This window comes from Leptonychotes weddellii, chromosome X (assembly GCF_054177405.1).
Source record: "Leptonychotes weddellii isolate Sample4059 chromosome X, ASM5417740v2, whole genome shotgun sequence".
NCBI lineage: Eukaryota > Metazoa > Chordata > Mammalia > Carnivora > Phocidae > Leptonychotes > Leptonychotes weddellii.
Window position 1 is genome coordinate 69,564,778 of NC_138385.1, and position 13,612 is coordinate 69,578,389.

The 13,612-nt window shown below is 46.8% G+C and overlaps 2 long non-coding RNA genes across 8 annotated transcripts in view; both read left to right on the plus strand.

The window, feature by feature from the left end:
- The window catches only part of LOC115942698 (uncharacterized), an 85,218-nt gene that overhangs the window by 55,026 nt on the left and 16,580 nt on the right, over positions 1-13,612 (plus strand). For 4 of the 7 annotated variants that reach the window (XR_014141337.1, XR_014141335.1, XR_014141340.1 and 1 more), the window contains one exon: positions 10,703-13,598. The exons of 1 other annotated variant lie outside the window; for it this stretch is intronic. This is a non-coding gene — a long non-coding RNA (uncharacterized LOC115942698). Of the gene's footprint in view, positions 1-10,699; positions 13,599-13,612 lie in introns of all 7 variants that reach the window. 2 more of the 7 variants (XR_014141338.1, XR_014141336.1) reach the window with 2 other exon arrangements.
- LOC145717861 (uncharacterized) lies at positions 1,730-8,867 on the plus strand. The gene is made up of 2 exons (XR_014141343.1): positions 1,730-4,133; positions 8,501-8,867. It is a non-coding gene; the product is annotated as an uncharacterized LOC145717861 (long non-coding RNA).

A 13,612-nucleotide genomic window follows, 5' to 3' on the forward strand; every position in this document is an offset into this window, starting at 1 on the left:
TGTGTACGTCCTGGGTGTGAGGTTTCTGCTCCATCAGTATATGGTCTAATGGTATAAAGGTTTCTGATCCATTTGTGGGTATATGTCCCAGGCTATGAGGTCTCTGATCTGTTTGTCATTGTATTTCTCAGGATGTGAGGTCTCTCTTCTGGATGCAGGTCAAGGATATGGGGTCTCTAATCGGTTTTTGGTTTTATGTCCCTGGATATTAGATCTCTGGTCTCTGGGGGTATATGTGCCAATGTGTGAGCTCTCTGACATGTTTGTGGGTGTATTTCCCAATATATGAGGTCTTTGTGGATATATTTTCCTGGTTGGTATGTTTCTGAGCCTTTTCGGTTATGTTTTCTGCGGGTGTGAGCACTCTGGTCCATTTGTGGAGTGTGTGTTGCAGGATATAAGGACTGTTCTGTCTGAGGGTGTATGTCCCAGAGTGTGAGGTCTCTGCTGTGTCTGTGGGTATATGTCTCTGACTGTGAGGTCTCTAAAATGTGTGTGGGTGTGGTTCTGAAGATGTAAGTTCCCTGAACTCTCTGTGGGTGTATGTCTCAGAAAATGAAAATCTATGGTCTATTTGTGAGAGTGTGCGTTCCAGAACATGAGGTCTCAGAGCTGTCTATCCCTGTGTATGTCCCAGTATGTGAGGTCTCTCTGCATGAGTATAGATCAAGGGTACCAGTTCTTTGATACTGTTGTGTTGGTACTTCCTAGGGAATGAGGTCTCTGAGCTGTTTGGGGTGGGGGGACTTCACATAATGTGAGTTCTCAAGTATGTTTGAGGCTGTATGACCCAGCATATAGGTCTCTGATCTCTTTGGGTGTGTATGTTCCATGATTTGAAGTCTCTGAGCTCTTTGTTGATGTATATCCTGAGGTATGAGGTCTCTGATCTATTTGTTGTTACATGTTATTATATGTGAGTCTGTCTTCACTGGTGTATGTCAAGGTCTGTTTGTGGGTGTATTTCTCAGTGTATGATGTCCCTGATCTGTTTCTACGTATATGTTCCAAAGTAAGAAGCCCCTGATATGTCTCTGTATGTAAGGTCTCTGATCTTCTCATAACTGTTTCAGGAGCTGGAGGTCTTTCATCCCTATGGTTATAATTCCCAGGTGTCTTGTCTGGTTATGTTTGTGGCTGTATGTCCTAGAATATCATGTGTCTGCGTTGTTTCTGCAAGGATGTCCCCGTTGTGAGGTTTCTGATCTCTTTGTGGGTATATTCACCAGAATGGGAGATCTGATGATGTTTGTGGGTGTATGTCCCAGAGCATGAGGTCACCGATGTTTGTGCATGTAAGCCCCAGGATCTGAGGTCTTTGATGTGCTTGTTCCTACAAGTATCAACATGTGAGGTGTCTTCCATGGGTGTATGCCAGGGGTATAAGTTCTCCAATATGTTTGTGATTCTGTGAACGTGGGTGCGAGGTCTCTTATTTGTCTGTGGGTGTATGTCTCAGTGTGTGAGGTCTGTGAGGTCTTTTTGGGTTTGCATCCCATGGTGTGAGGTCTCTGATTTGGTTCAGGGGTTATTTACTGAGATATGAGGCATATGTTTTTTTATCGTTAGATGTTCCAGGATGCGAGGCCTGTGGCTATTTATCATTGTATATCCCAGGATGTGAGGTCTCTTACGTGGGTGTATATAGAAAGTGTAAGGTCTTTGATCTATTTGTGGTTATATGGCCCTGGGTGTGAGGTCTCTGATCAGTTCATGGAGTTAATTCTTTTTTTTTTTTTTAAAGATTTTATTTATTTATTTGAGAGAGAGAGAGAGAGAGAACACATGAGGGGGGGGAGGGTCAGAGGGAGAAGCAGACTCCCTGCCGAGCAGGGAGCCCGATGCGGGACTCGATCCTGGGACTCCAGGATCATGACCTGAGCCGAAGGCAGTCGCTTAACCAACTGAGCCACCCAGGCGCCCTCATGGAGTTAATTCTTGCAAACAGAGCAGCAATGTCAAATTGTTAGATGTTAAATCCTATGATGCATGATGTGATGTCTTTGATCTTTTCGAGGGTGCATGACCCACAGTGTGAAGTATCTGATCTATTCCTTGTGTGTTTCCAAACGTGTGAGGTCTCTCACCTGGGTGACGGTATATGTCCCATGGTGTGAGGCCTCTTATTTACTTGCAGGTATATTCCCAAGAGAGGAGCTCTCTCCTCTCTTTTGAGCGGTGGGGCCCAATTTGAGAGTAAGGTCTGATCTGGTTGTGTGTATATGCCTCAGGGTGTAAGGTTTGTGGGCATATGCCCCAGACGTGAGGTCTCTGATCTGTTTGGGTGTGTCTGTCCAGGAGGTGAGATTTCTGATCAGATTTTTGGGTGCATATCCCAGGATGTAAGGTCTCTGATCTTATTGTGGGTCTAGCTCCCAGGATTTAAGGTCTCTGATCATTTGTGGATGTACATCCCAGGATACATTTTTTCTTTTTTTAAAAAAGAAAAGATTTTATTTATTTATTTGAGAGAGGGAGAGAGCACGTGAGAGAGAGATAGATCATGAGAAGCAGAGGGAGAGGGAGAAGCAGGCTTCCCGCGGAGCAGGGAGCCCGAAGCGGGGCTCGATCCCAGGACCCTGGGATCATGACCTGAGCCAAAGGCAGACGCTTCACCAACTGAGCCACCCACGCGTCCCCAGAATACGTTTCTTTAGTTTTTACAGGTATGTGTCCCAGGTTGTAGGTTCTCTGATCTGCTAGGGGGATTATTTGCCAAGATTTGAGGTTTCTGATTTGTTCTTGGGTGTATGTCATAGAATGTGAAATCCTAGATCTTTTAGGGTATGTATGCCCAGAGTGTAAGGTTTCTGACCTCTCTGTGGTTGTGTTTATGCTGTGAGGTTTCTTCTCTGTTCCTTCCTGTATGTGTCAGTACGTGCTGTCTGGTCACGAATTTTGTCAAGGATGTAAGTTCTCTGATCTGTTTGTTGTATATTCCAGGACATGAGGTCTCTGATCTGCTTGGTGGTGAGTGTCCCTGTGTGTGAGGTGTCTGAGCTCTGTGTGTGTGTGTGTGTGTGTGTGTCCCAGGGAGTGAGGGTTGTAATGGGCCTGGGGGTGTATCCCAGGTTGTGAGGTTTCTGATCTGTTTCGGAGTGAATGACAGCAGGCGCCATATGTGAACTCTTTATGGGTCTATGTTCTAGGCTTTGGGGCTCCCACGTGGTGGTCAGTATATGTGCTGGGCGCAGGAACCATAGTCCGTTTCTGGATGTACTACCCAGCATATGAAGTCTCTGAACTGTTTATAGGTTTGTGTTGCAGGATTTGAAGTCTGTGATTTCTTTTTTTTTTTTTCCCAAGCCCTGGTGTGGGGCTCACACTCATGACCCCAAGATCGAGAGTCACATGCTCTACTGATTGAGCCAGCCAGGCGCCCCCTAGTCTGATTTCTTTATGGCTAGACTTTCCAGGCTGTTAGGTCCCTGATCCATTTGTGGGTGTGTATATGAGGTGTGAGTTCCCTGATTGGTCTGTGGGTGTATTTCCCGGAATGTCACGTCTCTCCCAGTAGGTGCCGTGTACGTCACATCCGTGCTCCGTTTAGCTGAATACTGGCCCCCAGTAATATCTGTGTCCCAATCCCCGGAACCTGTGACTATGTTAACTTTCTGGGAAAAAGGACCTTGTAGGTGTAATGAAATGAAACACTTTGCAATTGGGGGTTTATCCTGGATTAACCAGGTAGGCCTAACATAATGACTGCTACCCTTCTATGTGGGAGGCAGGATGGTAAGGGTCAGAAATGGCCGTGGGAGAGTGATACGCGCGGAGTCAGAGACGGTGATGTAAAGATGGAAGCCGACCGAGAGAAGGAGGTGTGACAACTGAAACTGAGAGAAGAGGGATCAGAGAGAGATTTGAAGATGAAACACTGCTGGCTTTGACGATGGAGGAAGGGGCCACGAGCCAGGGAGTGCAGGCAGCCCCTAAAACTGGAAAGTGCAAGGAAATGGATTCTGTCTTGGAGCCTCCAGGAGGAAGGCAGGTCTGCTGACAACTTGTTTTTCTCTCTCTAAGACTCGTTTTTGGGTTCCTGACCTATAGAAATGTAAGGTAGTAAGTGTGTTTTGTTTTATAGCACCAAGATCACAGTAACTTGTCGCAGCAGCGATGGGAAAGGAGTACAAGTGTCCCAGGTCGCAAGGTCTCTAGCTGGTTGTCGGCGCGCATCCCAGGATGTGAACTCCCCCGTCTGTTTGTGAGCGCGTCTGATGGCGGGAGGTCTCTGATCCGTGTGCGGGTGGATGAGCCAGGGTGTGAGGTCTCCGACCCCACTTGAGGGTGTGTGTCCCAACATTTGTGGTCTCTGAGCTGTTTGTGTGTGCGTGTCCTCGGATGTGAGGTCTCTGAGCTGATTTGGGGTGTACGTCCAGTGTGTGAGGTCTTTATGATGTCTGTGGGTTGTATTCGAGATTATTAGGTCTCTGATGTGTTTCAGATATCTTTCTGATGATAATGAACTTGCCAGTTGCTTTGGTGGTATATATGCCAGAATATAAGTTCTTCAATCTGTTTAGTTGTGAATGTCTAGGGTGTGAGGTTTGAAAGAGCTTGCTGTGAGGGTATGTCCCTTGGCCCGAATCCTCTGATCTCTTGTGGGTATGTGTCTCGGCATGTGAACTCTCTGATCTCTTCGGGGATATATGGCACAAGATATTAGTTCTGTGGTCTGTTTGTGACTCTTTTTTCATAGCATGTCGGGTCTCTGATGCACCTGGAAGCATATGTTGCAGGATTTGAGAGCCCTGATCTATTTGTGGGTATCTCTGGTTGTATACAGTCTCTGATACGTTTTGGAGCCTATCCCATGATGTGAGCCCCCCGATCTGTTTGTTGGCATATCTCTCAGAGCATGAGGTCTCAGATCTATTTGCGGGTATCTATTGCAGGGTTTGAGGTCTGTGGTCTCCGTGGTTATGTGTCCAGGTTGCGAGGTCCCTAATCTGTTCGTTGAAGTGCATCCCAGGATGTGAACTCTCTGATCATTTGTGCGTGGGAGGGTATATAGTGTGAAGATTCTGATCTCTTTTCTGGTAAGTGAACCAGGCTGAAAGGACTGGTATGTTACAGGGTGTTTTCCCAAGATGTGAATTCCATGATCTGTTCCAGAATACCTGTCCTAGGATGTGAAGTCTTAGAGCTATTCAGGGATGTACATCCCAGGCACGAGTACCCTGAGCTGTTTGAGGGTGCCCGTCCCAGCTTGTTAGATCTCTGATGCTTTCTGGAGTTGTTTGCAAGTATATGGGATTTCTGATTTGTATCCTTGGACATATAATGGGATGTGGAGTTTATTATTTGTTCAAGTGTGCATATCCAAGGTCTGAGGTTTCTGAGCTCTTTGTGGGATGTGTTGGGGCTCTGATCTGTTTGCAGGTATGTGCCCCAGGATTTGAACTCGCTCATTTCCTTGTGGGTGTGGGCCCCAAGCTGCCAAGCATCTTTAATTACTCTGGAGGATGTAGTTCCTAGGATATGAGGTCTCTAATGTGTTGTGGGTTCTTGTTGCAGGGTTTGCTGTCTCCGAGCCATTTCTGGTTCTATTTCTCAGATGAAGTCTGATCCATTTGTGTGTCTATATCACAGTATGCAAGTGGTTTTATTTGGGGGGGAGGGCCTCTTTTGCTTGTTAGTCAATGGTATGAGGTCTGTTCTGTTTGTGGGTATGTGTCCCAATTTTTGAGGTCCCAGACCTGTTTGTGGGTGTATGTCCCAGAATGTGTGTCTCCCTGCTGTCTTTAGATGTATGGCTGAGGGAAGGAGGTCTCTGATCACTTTCTAGATGTATGACTCCAGATGAGGGATGGGAGCTGTTTCTAGTATATGTCCCAGTATTTTAGGTCTCTGAGCTTTTTGGAGGTATGTGTTTTGTGATTCGAGATCTCTTATTTGTTTGTGTGTGTATGTCTCTACTCTGCCGACTTAAGGCCTCCTAGAGATGCCTGTGTTGTAATCCTTGGAAACCGTGCGTGAAGATGTGACCTTACGTGTTAAAAGGTACTTTGAAGGTGTGATTAAATTACACATCTTGAGATGGGAAGATTTTCTCAGATTTTCTAGGTGGGTCCAGTGTAATCACAAGAGTCCTAAAATGAGCGGGACAGGATGCCCATTGTCACTGAACGAAAAGTAACGACACAGACCAAGTCAGATACAGTGCTCCGACGACGGAGGTGTTTGTGGGTGTGTGCCCCAGCTTGTGAAGTCCTTGAGCCGGTCATGACAGCATGTCCTGGGACGTGAAATTTCCGTTGTGCATCTGTGTCTGTACTCGGCTAAATAATAGGACTCCGAAGATGTCCAGTGAAGGACATGTGAACAGGGAGCCCTAATCAGGGAGGAGATCGATGATGGAGGCAGAAATCAGAGAGATTTGAAGATGAAGCGCGGAGGGCTTTGCAGGTGGAAGAAGGGGCCAGGGGCCAAGAATACAGGCACTCTGGAAACTGGAAAAGGCCAGGAAATGAATCCCCCCCTCTCCCCGCCCAGAGTCTCCAGAAGGAACACAGCTCTGTTCACACCTGACTTTAATACTGTAAGACCCATTTTCGGATTTCAAACCTACACAATGTAATGTAATAAATTTGTGTTTTTCCGGGTGCCTGGGTGGCTCAGTCGTTAAGCGTCTGCCTTCGGCTCAGGTCATGATCCCAGGGTCCTGGGATCGAGTCCCACATTGGGCTCCCTGCTCGGCAGGAAGCCTGCTTCTCCCTCTTCCACTCCCCCTGCTTGTGTTCCTGCTCTCGCTATGTCTCTCTCTGTCAAATAAATAAATAAAATCTTAAAAAAAAAAAAAAATTTGTGTTTTTCCATGACCCTAAAATCGTGGTGATTTGTTACAACAGCGATGAGAAACAAATACAGTGTCCTGAGTTACGTTTCTGTCCGGTTGTCTGTTCACATCCTAGGAATGTGTTTGTGAGTGTGTCTGATGGTGGAGGCCTCTGACCTGTGTGTGGGTGTATGAGCCAGGGCAAGAAGTCTCTGACCTGCTTGAGAGTGTGTGTCCCTAAATTTTGGGGGTTTGTGGGGTGTACGTCTTGGGATGGGTGGTCTCTGGTCTGTTTGTGAGTACGTGTCTTTGGATGTGAGGTCCCTCTGCTGATTTTGTGTGTCTCTTCGTGTGAGGTCTCTGAGGTGGTTGTGAGTTATGCCTAGGTTGTTGGATCTCTGATATTTCATGGGTATTTCCAAGATTTCTGATTCATTTGATTATATATGTATCAGGATGGGAGGTCTCTGATCTGTTCGGATGTGTATATCCAGCTGTGAGGTGTGCAGCTCATTGGGGGTGTCTTTCATTTGGCTCAAGTCTCTGGTCTTTTTGTGAGTCTGTGTCCCAAGATATGAACTTTCTGAACTCCTCATGGGTGTTTTCTGAAGAAGTCAAGTATATAATCAGTCTTGAGGTATTTTTCCTAGACTATGAGGTCTCTTACTTGATTGTAGGTATATGGTGCAAGACTTGAGATCTCCGATCTGTGAGTACGTGTCTCAGGCTGTGAGGTCTCTCATCTGTGTGTGGGTACCTTATTGTTTTTCAGTTTTTGCCTTTCTAATCACAATATTTGAGTTTCTGATCTGTGTGTGTGTGTGTGTGTAAGGGCGTGAGGTGTCTTCTGTTTGTGGTTATGTGTCCCAGTTTGAGAGGTCCCTACCCTGTGTGTGGGTATATGACACAGAATACCTACCTCACTCTTTTTTTTTTTTTTTTGGATGTATGTCCAAGGGTGGGAGGTCTCTCATCTCTTTGGAATCGTATGATATGGGATGTGAGGTCTTTGACCTACTTATGGGTGTATATCTCAGGATGGGATGTTTTTATTTTTTTATTTTTTAAGTAAACTCTACGCCCAGTGTGGGGCTTGAACTCACGATCCTGAGATCAAGAGTCACACACTCTACTGAGCCAGCCAGGCCCCCCAGGATGGGATGCTTTTAATTCCTCATGTATGTATGTCTAAGGTTGGTAAGGGTCGCTGAAAGATGTCCATGTTCTAATCTCTGGAACATGGGACTATGGGACCTTACATGTGAAAAGGTCCTTTGCAAAAAAAAAAAAAAAAAAGTCCTTTGCAGATGTGATAAAGTAATTATCTTGAGATGGGGGAGACTGTCCTGGATTATTTTCCAGGTGAGTCCAGTGTAATCACAAGGGTCTTTACAGGAGACAGGCAGGACAGTCCATCAGAGAAGCAGGTGTGATGACAGAAATAGAAATCGGAGAGAGAGATTTGAGGATGAAACACTGCTTTGAAGTTGGGGGAAGGGGCCACGAGCCAAGGAATGCAGGCAGCTCGAGAAACTACAAAAGGCAAGGAAATGGATCCTCCCCCTGGAGCCTCCAGGAGCAATGCAGTTCTGCCAACAACTTGATTTTAGCCCTTTGAAACCCTTTTTTAGCTTCCGACCTGTGGAAAGGTAAGATAGTAAATGTGTGTTGTTTCATGTAACAATTGTGACTTGTCGCAGCAGCAATAGGAAAGGAGTACAGTGTCCCAGGTCGCGAGGTCTCTAGCTGGTTGTCGGCGCACATCCCAGGATGTGAACTCCCCCATCTGTTTGCGAGCGTGTGTCTGATGGCGGGAGGTCTCTGATCCGTGTGCGGGTGTGTGAACCACAATGAGAGGTTTCACAAAGTTTGGGGCGGGGTATGTCTCAGAACTTGCGGTCTCTGAGCTGTTTGTGGGAATATGTCTTAGAATGTGGGGCCTCCAGTTTGTGTGTGCGTGTCCTAAGATGTCAGGTGTCTGAGCTGATTTGGGGAATACATTCTATTCTCTGAGGTCCGCCAGATGTTTGTGGGTTTATGTTCCAGTTGTTAGGTCTCTGATCTGTTTGGGCGGGTATTTCTTTTTTTTCCCTCTTTTTTTAAATTTATTTATTTGACAGACAGAGACACAGCGAGAGAGTGAACACAAGCAGGGGGAGTGGGAGAGGGAGAAGCAGGCTCCCCGCCAAGCAGGGAGCCCGATGTGGGGCTCGATCCCAGGACCCTAGGATTGTGACCTGAGCCGAAGGCAGACGCCCAACCGACTGAGCCACCCAGGCGCCCCAGGGCGGGTATTTCTGGTGATAGGAGGTTTCTGATTTGTTTGATCATGTATATATGCCAGCATGCTAGATCTCTGATTTATTTAGTTTCGTATGTCCAGGACATGTGAGGTTTCTGAGCTTTTTGTGGGTGTGTGTCCCTTGACTTGAGGCCTCTGATTTGTTTGCTGGTAAACGTCCCAACACATGAGCTCTCGGATCTGTTTGTGGATGTTCGTTGTAAGATTTCAGGTCTATAATCTGTTTCTGGTATCTTCTTAGCCCCTGAGGTGTCTGACTTGCTTATGCTTGTGCATTGCAGGATTTGAGGTCTCTGGTCCATGTGTGAGTCTGCGCCTTGGGTACATATGGCCTCTGCGTTGTTTGTGGATTATATCTCAGGATGTGAGCTTTATGATCTCTTTATAATGTATGACTCAGGGCTTGAGGTTTCTGATCTGTTTGTGGGTACGTGTTGCAGAGTTTGAAGCCTGTGGTTTCTTCGCGGTTATATGTCCAGGTTGTGAGGTCTCTAATCTGTTCCTGGGTGCATATCCCAGGATTTCAGACCCCGGATCTGTCTGATGGTGCACGCCCCATGGTGTGAGCCCTCTGGACTATTTGTGGCGTTTGAAGTCCCTGATATGTTTGTGGCTACGTGTCCCAAGTTGTGGGGTCTGGAATCCCTTTGTCTGTGTATGTCCCAACATGTGAATTTCCTGATGTGTTTGTGGGTAGTATCTGGTGGTGTGAAATGTCTGATGTATTCACTGCTCAGTGAACCAGATGTGAAGCCTCTGACCTGTTCGAGGGTGCTCTCGAAACCTAGATGGCCGGTTCTCTTATGTTTGTGAGTTTAATTCCAAGGACTCTGAGCATTTTTTGGTCTAAGTCCCCAAAAGTGTGTGTGTGTGTTCTTTCTGGATGTATGTTAGAGGGTGGAAGGTGTCTCACTTACGTGGAAGTGTAGGACTCCGAATATGAGGTCTGTGAGCTGTCGGGGCGTACATGTCTCTGGTGACCGGATAGCAATACCCCAAAGATGTCCACTTCCTAATCCCTGGAACCTACAATTACGTTAATTTACATGAAAAGGGGGACTTTGCAGATATGACTAAGTTAAGCGTGCCGATGGGAAAATTATCCCGGATTATCGGGGTAGGCCCAACGTAATCATACGTGTCCTTATATGAGGGACACATGAAGGCAAGAGTCCGAGAACACAGTGTGGGAAGAGATGCAGAGTCAAAAAAAAAAGTGACGTCATGACATAAGTAGAAATCAAAGAGAAACAGAGGTGGAGCTCGATGGCGGCAAAGAGAGCGAGATTGGAAGATGAAACACTGCTAACTTCGAAGGTGGAGCAAGGAGCCACGAGCTTAGGAAATGCGGGTGTCCTATAGATTCTCCCCTGGGAACTCCAGAAGGAAGTCAGCTCTGCTGCCACCTTCATTTTTACCCTGTAAGACTCCTTGTCAGTCTTTTGATCTGCAGAAATATAGGATAATATATCTGTGTTGTTTTATGACAGTAAGATCGGGGTGATTTGTTACAGAAGCAGGTCCAGAGCCCTGAGGAGATAAAAAGGCCTGCACTTTCAAGAAATTGGATAAACATGACCTTCTTTTCTTTTCTTTCTTTCTTTCCTTTTTTTTTTCAGTAGGCTCCAGCCCAGTCGCATGCTCTACTGACTGAGCCAGCCAGGCATCCTGTAACCTTCTTCTCTTAAAAAAAAAAATGATGGGGGGTCAGGAAGAAAGGACTGCAGTGTCCCAGACGGTGAGGTCTCCATCTGGTTGTCGGCACACATCCAAGGATGTGAACACCTCTCTGAGTGTGTGTCTGATGGTGGGAGGTCTCTGCTCCGTGTGCGGGTGCATGGACCAGGGTGTGAGGTCTCTGATCTCTGTAATAGTGTGTGTCCCAGAATTTGTGGGCCCAGCCGTTTTGGGGTATATGGTCGTAGGAGAGGAGAAGCTGGGTTTTGTAGATAGTGCCCAGGATGTGAATTCTCTGAACTGTCGTGCATGTGTTCACGGTGTAAGGATTCTGACCTCTTCGTGCGTGTGCTTTCCTTTTGCTCGATCTGTTTCTGGGATTATGTCCTAGAATGCGAGCCTTCCGGATCTGTTTGTTTGTCTCTGTCTCGTGGTGTGGAAGCCTCTGGTATGCTTGCTGGTGACTGAAGCATGAATGAAGCAGGGCGTCTATCCCATGATGGGAATTCCCTCATCTGTTTGTGGGTACTTGTCTGATAATGTGAAGCGTTTGATCTTTTCACTGGTGAATGAACAGGGGTATGAGGTGTCTGACTTGTTTGATGTTTCTGGTGTTTTTATCCAGGTGAGTTCTTTGATCTCTTTCTCGATGCGTGTGCCAGGATGTGAGATCTGTGATGTTCTGTGAATGCGCATCCCAGCGTGTTAGGTCTCTGAGCTGTTTGCGGGTGTTACGGTCCAGGTCATCAGTTGTCTGATGCCTTATGCGGACATTTGCGAGCGTTTCTGATTTGTTTGTTGGTGTAGAGGCCACGAAGTGCCATTCTTATCTGTTAAGGTCTATATATCCAGGGTTTGAGATTTCTAAGCTCATTCTGGTTGTGTTTCAGATAGGAGGCCTCTGATCCGGTGGTGCGTACATGGCCCACGTTTTGCCAGCTCTCTGATGTTTCTCAGTGTATTTCTGTCCATGTGCACTTTTACCTCTTTATGGGAGGATCTCTGTTTGTGGGCCTGTATCCCAGGATCTGAGCTCTCTGATCTCGAGACTGTAAGCCCCAAGATTTCAGGTGTCCAAATTTATCTGGATGCATTTACCAGCGTGTGGGGTCCATAACCTGTTGGTTGGTTCATGTCGCAGGATGGAAGGTGTCTGGTGTGGTTTGGGTTGTGTTTCTCAGATCAGGTCTTTGATCTGATGGTGCATGTACGTCACATAGGGGAGTGTGTCATCTCCTTGGGTGTGTTGGTAAAGGGCATGAGGTCTGTTCTCTTTGTGTTTCTGTGTCCCAGTGTGTGAGGTCCCTGGTGTGTGTGTGTGTGTGTGTGTGAGTGTGTGAATGTGGGCTGCTTTTCTGCTCTTTTGGTGTGTGTGTGTCTCAGAGTTAGAGGTCTGGTCTGTTTGGGGGTCCTAGAATGTGGGTCCCTGATCTTTGTGTAGGTGTATATCCCATCGTAATCAGGTTCCTGTTCTCTTTGGGTGTGTATGTCCCAGAGAGTGGGTTCTCTTCTATCTTTGTAGGTTTAATTCCCAGAGTGTGAGGACTCTAGGCATCATCTGGTGTATGTCTCAGAATGTAGCTAGCTCTCTCACAGTCTGCAGGTATGTCCCAGGGTGGAAGGTCTCTGATCTCTTTGGAGGTGTGGAACTCCAGATGTGAAGTCTTCAAGCACTTCATGTGCCTGTGTCCCAGGAGGTGAGCTTTCTCTTTGTGCACGTGTGTTCTGTCTCGTCAAATAATGGATCGCCAAATACGTGCTCACCCCATTCCTGGACCTTGTTAATATGTTGTCTTACCTGGAGAAAGGGATCTTGCAGATATGTATTAAGGGAGCACTGTGAGATGGAGCGGTTATCCTGGATTCCCCGGGAGGACCCATTCTAATCACAAATGTCTCTATGTGAGGGAGGTAGGACCTTTAGGAATCACAGAGAACTAAGTGGCTATGGACATTGAGACGGGGGCCATGGGATGATGGAAGTAGTCACAGAAAGCAATGTGATGGCAAAAGCAGAGGTCAGAGAGGGAGAGAAAGAAAGAGATTTGAAGCTGAAACAATGAATCCTCTGGTCTCTTCGTGGGTTATGCCGTAAGATGTCATGTCTACCATCTGGTGTATTTTCTGGGTGCATTTTTCAGCTTGTGGAGTGTCTGACTTGATTGTGGATTTGAAGTCTCTGGTCTGTCTTTTTGTTTTCTGTGCTCCAGAATGTGGGCTCCCTGAGCTGTTTGTCCACGTGTGTGTGGCTGTCTTCCAGGATTTCGGGGCACCGATACATTTCTGAGTGTGTGTCTCAGGATCTGTATTCTCTCTGCGGGGAGAGTCCCTGATATGAGGTCTCTGTGTTCGTTGTGTGTGTTCCAGGGTGTGAGGTTTGTGAATGGTCTGGAGGTGCATTTTGCAGGACTTTATGTCTGGGAACTCTTCGAGGGTGTGTGTCCTAGGATGTGAGGTTTCTCATCCGTTTCTTTGCCTGTTTCCCAGCATGTGAGGTCTGTGAGCATTTTGTCACTCTGTGTCCCAGGATGTGATATCTCCGATCTCTTTATGTGTATTGTCAAACATTTAAGGTCTCTAATCTTTTTGTGGATGAATTCGCCAGGATATTTTAGTGTATTTCCTGGAATGTGCCTCTCTCTGCTCTTTTTTTTTTTTTTTTTTTTCAGATTTTATTTATTTGACAGAGAGAGACAGCGAGAGAGGGAACACAAGCAGAGGGAGCGGGAGAGGGAGAAGCAGGCTTCCCGCCGAGCAGGGAGCCCGATGCAGGGCTCGATCCCAAGACCCTGGGACCCTGACCTGAGCCGAAGGCAGCCACTCAGCGACTGAGCCACCCAGGTGCCCCCCTCTCT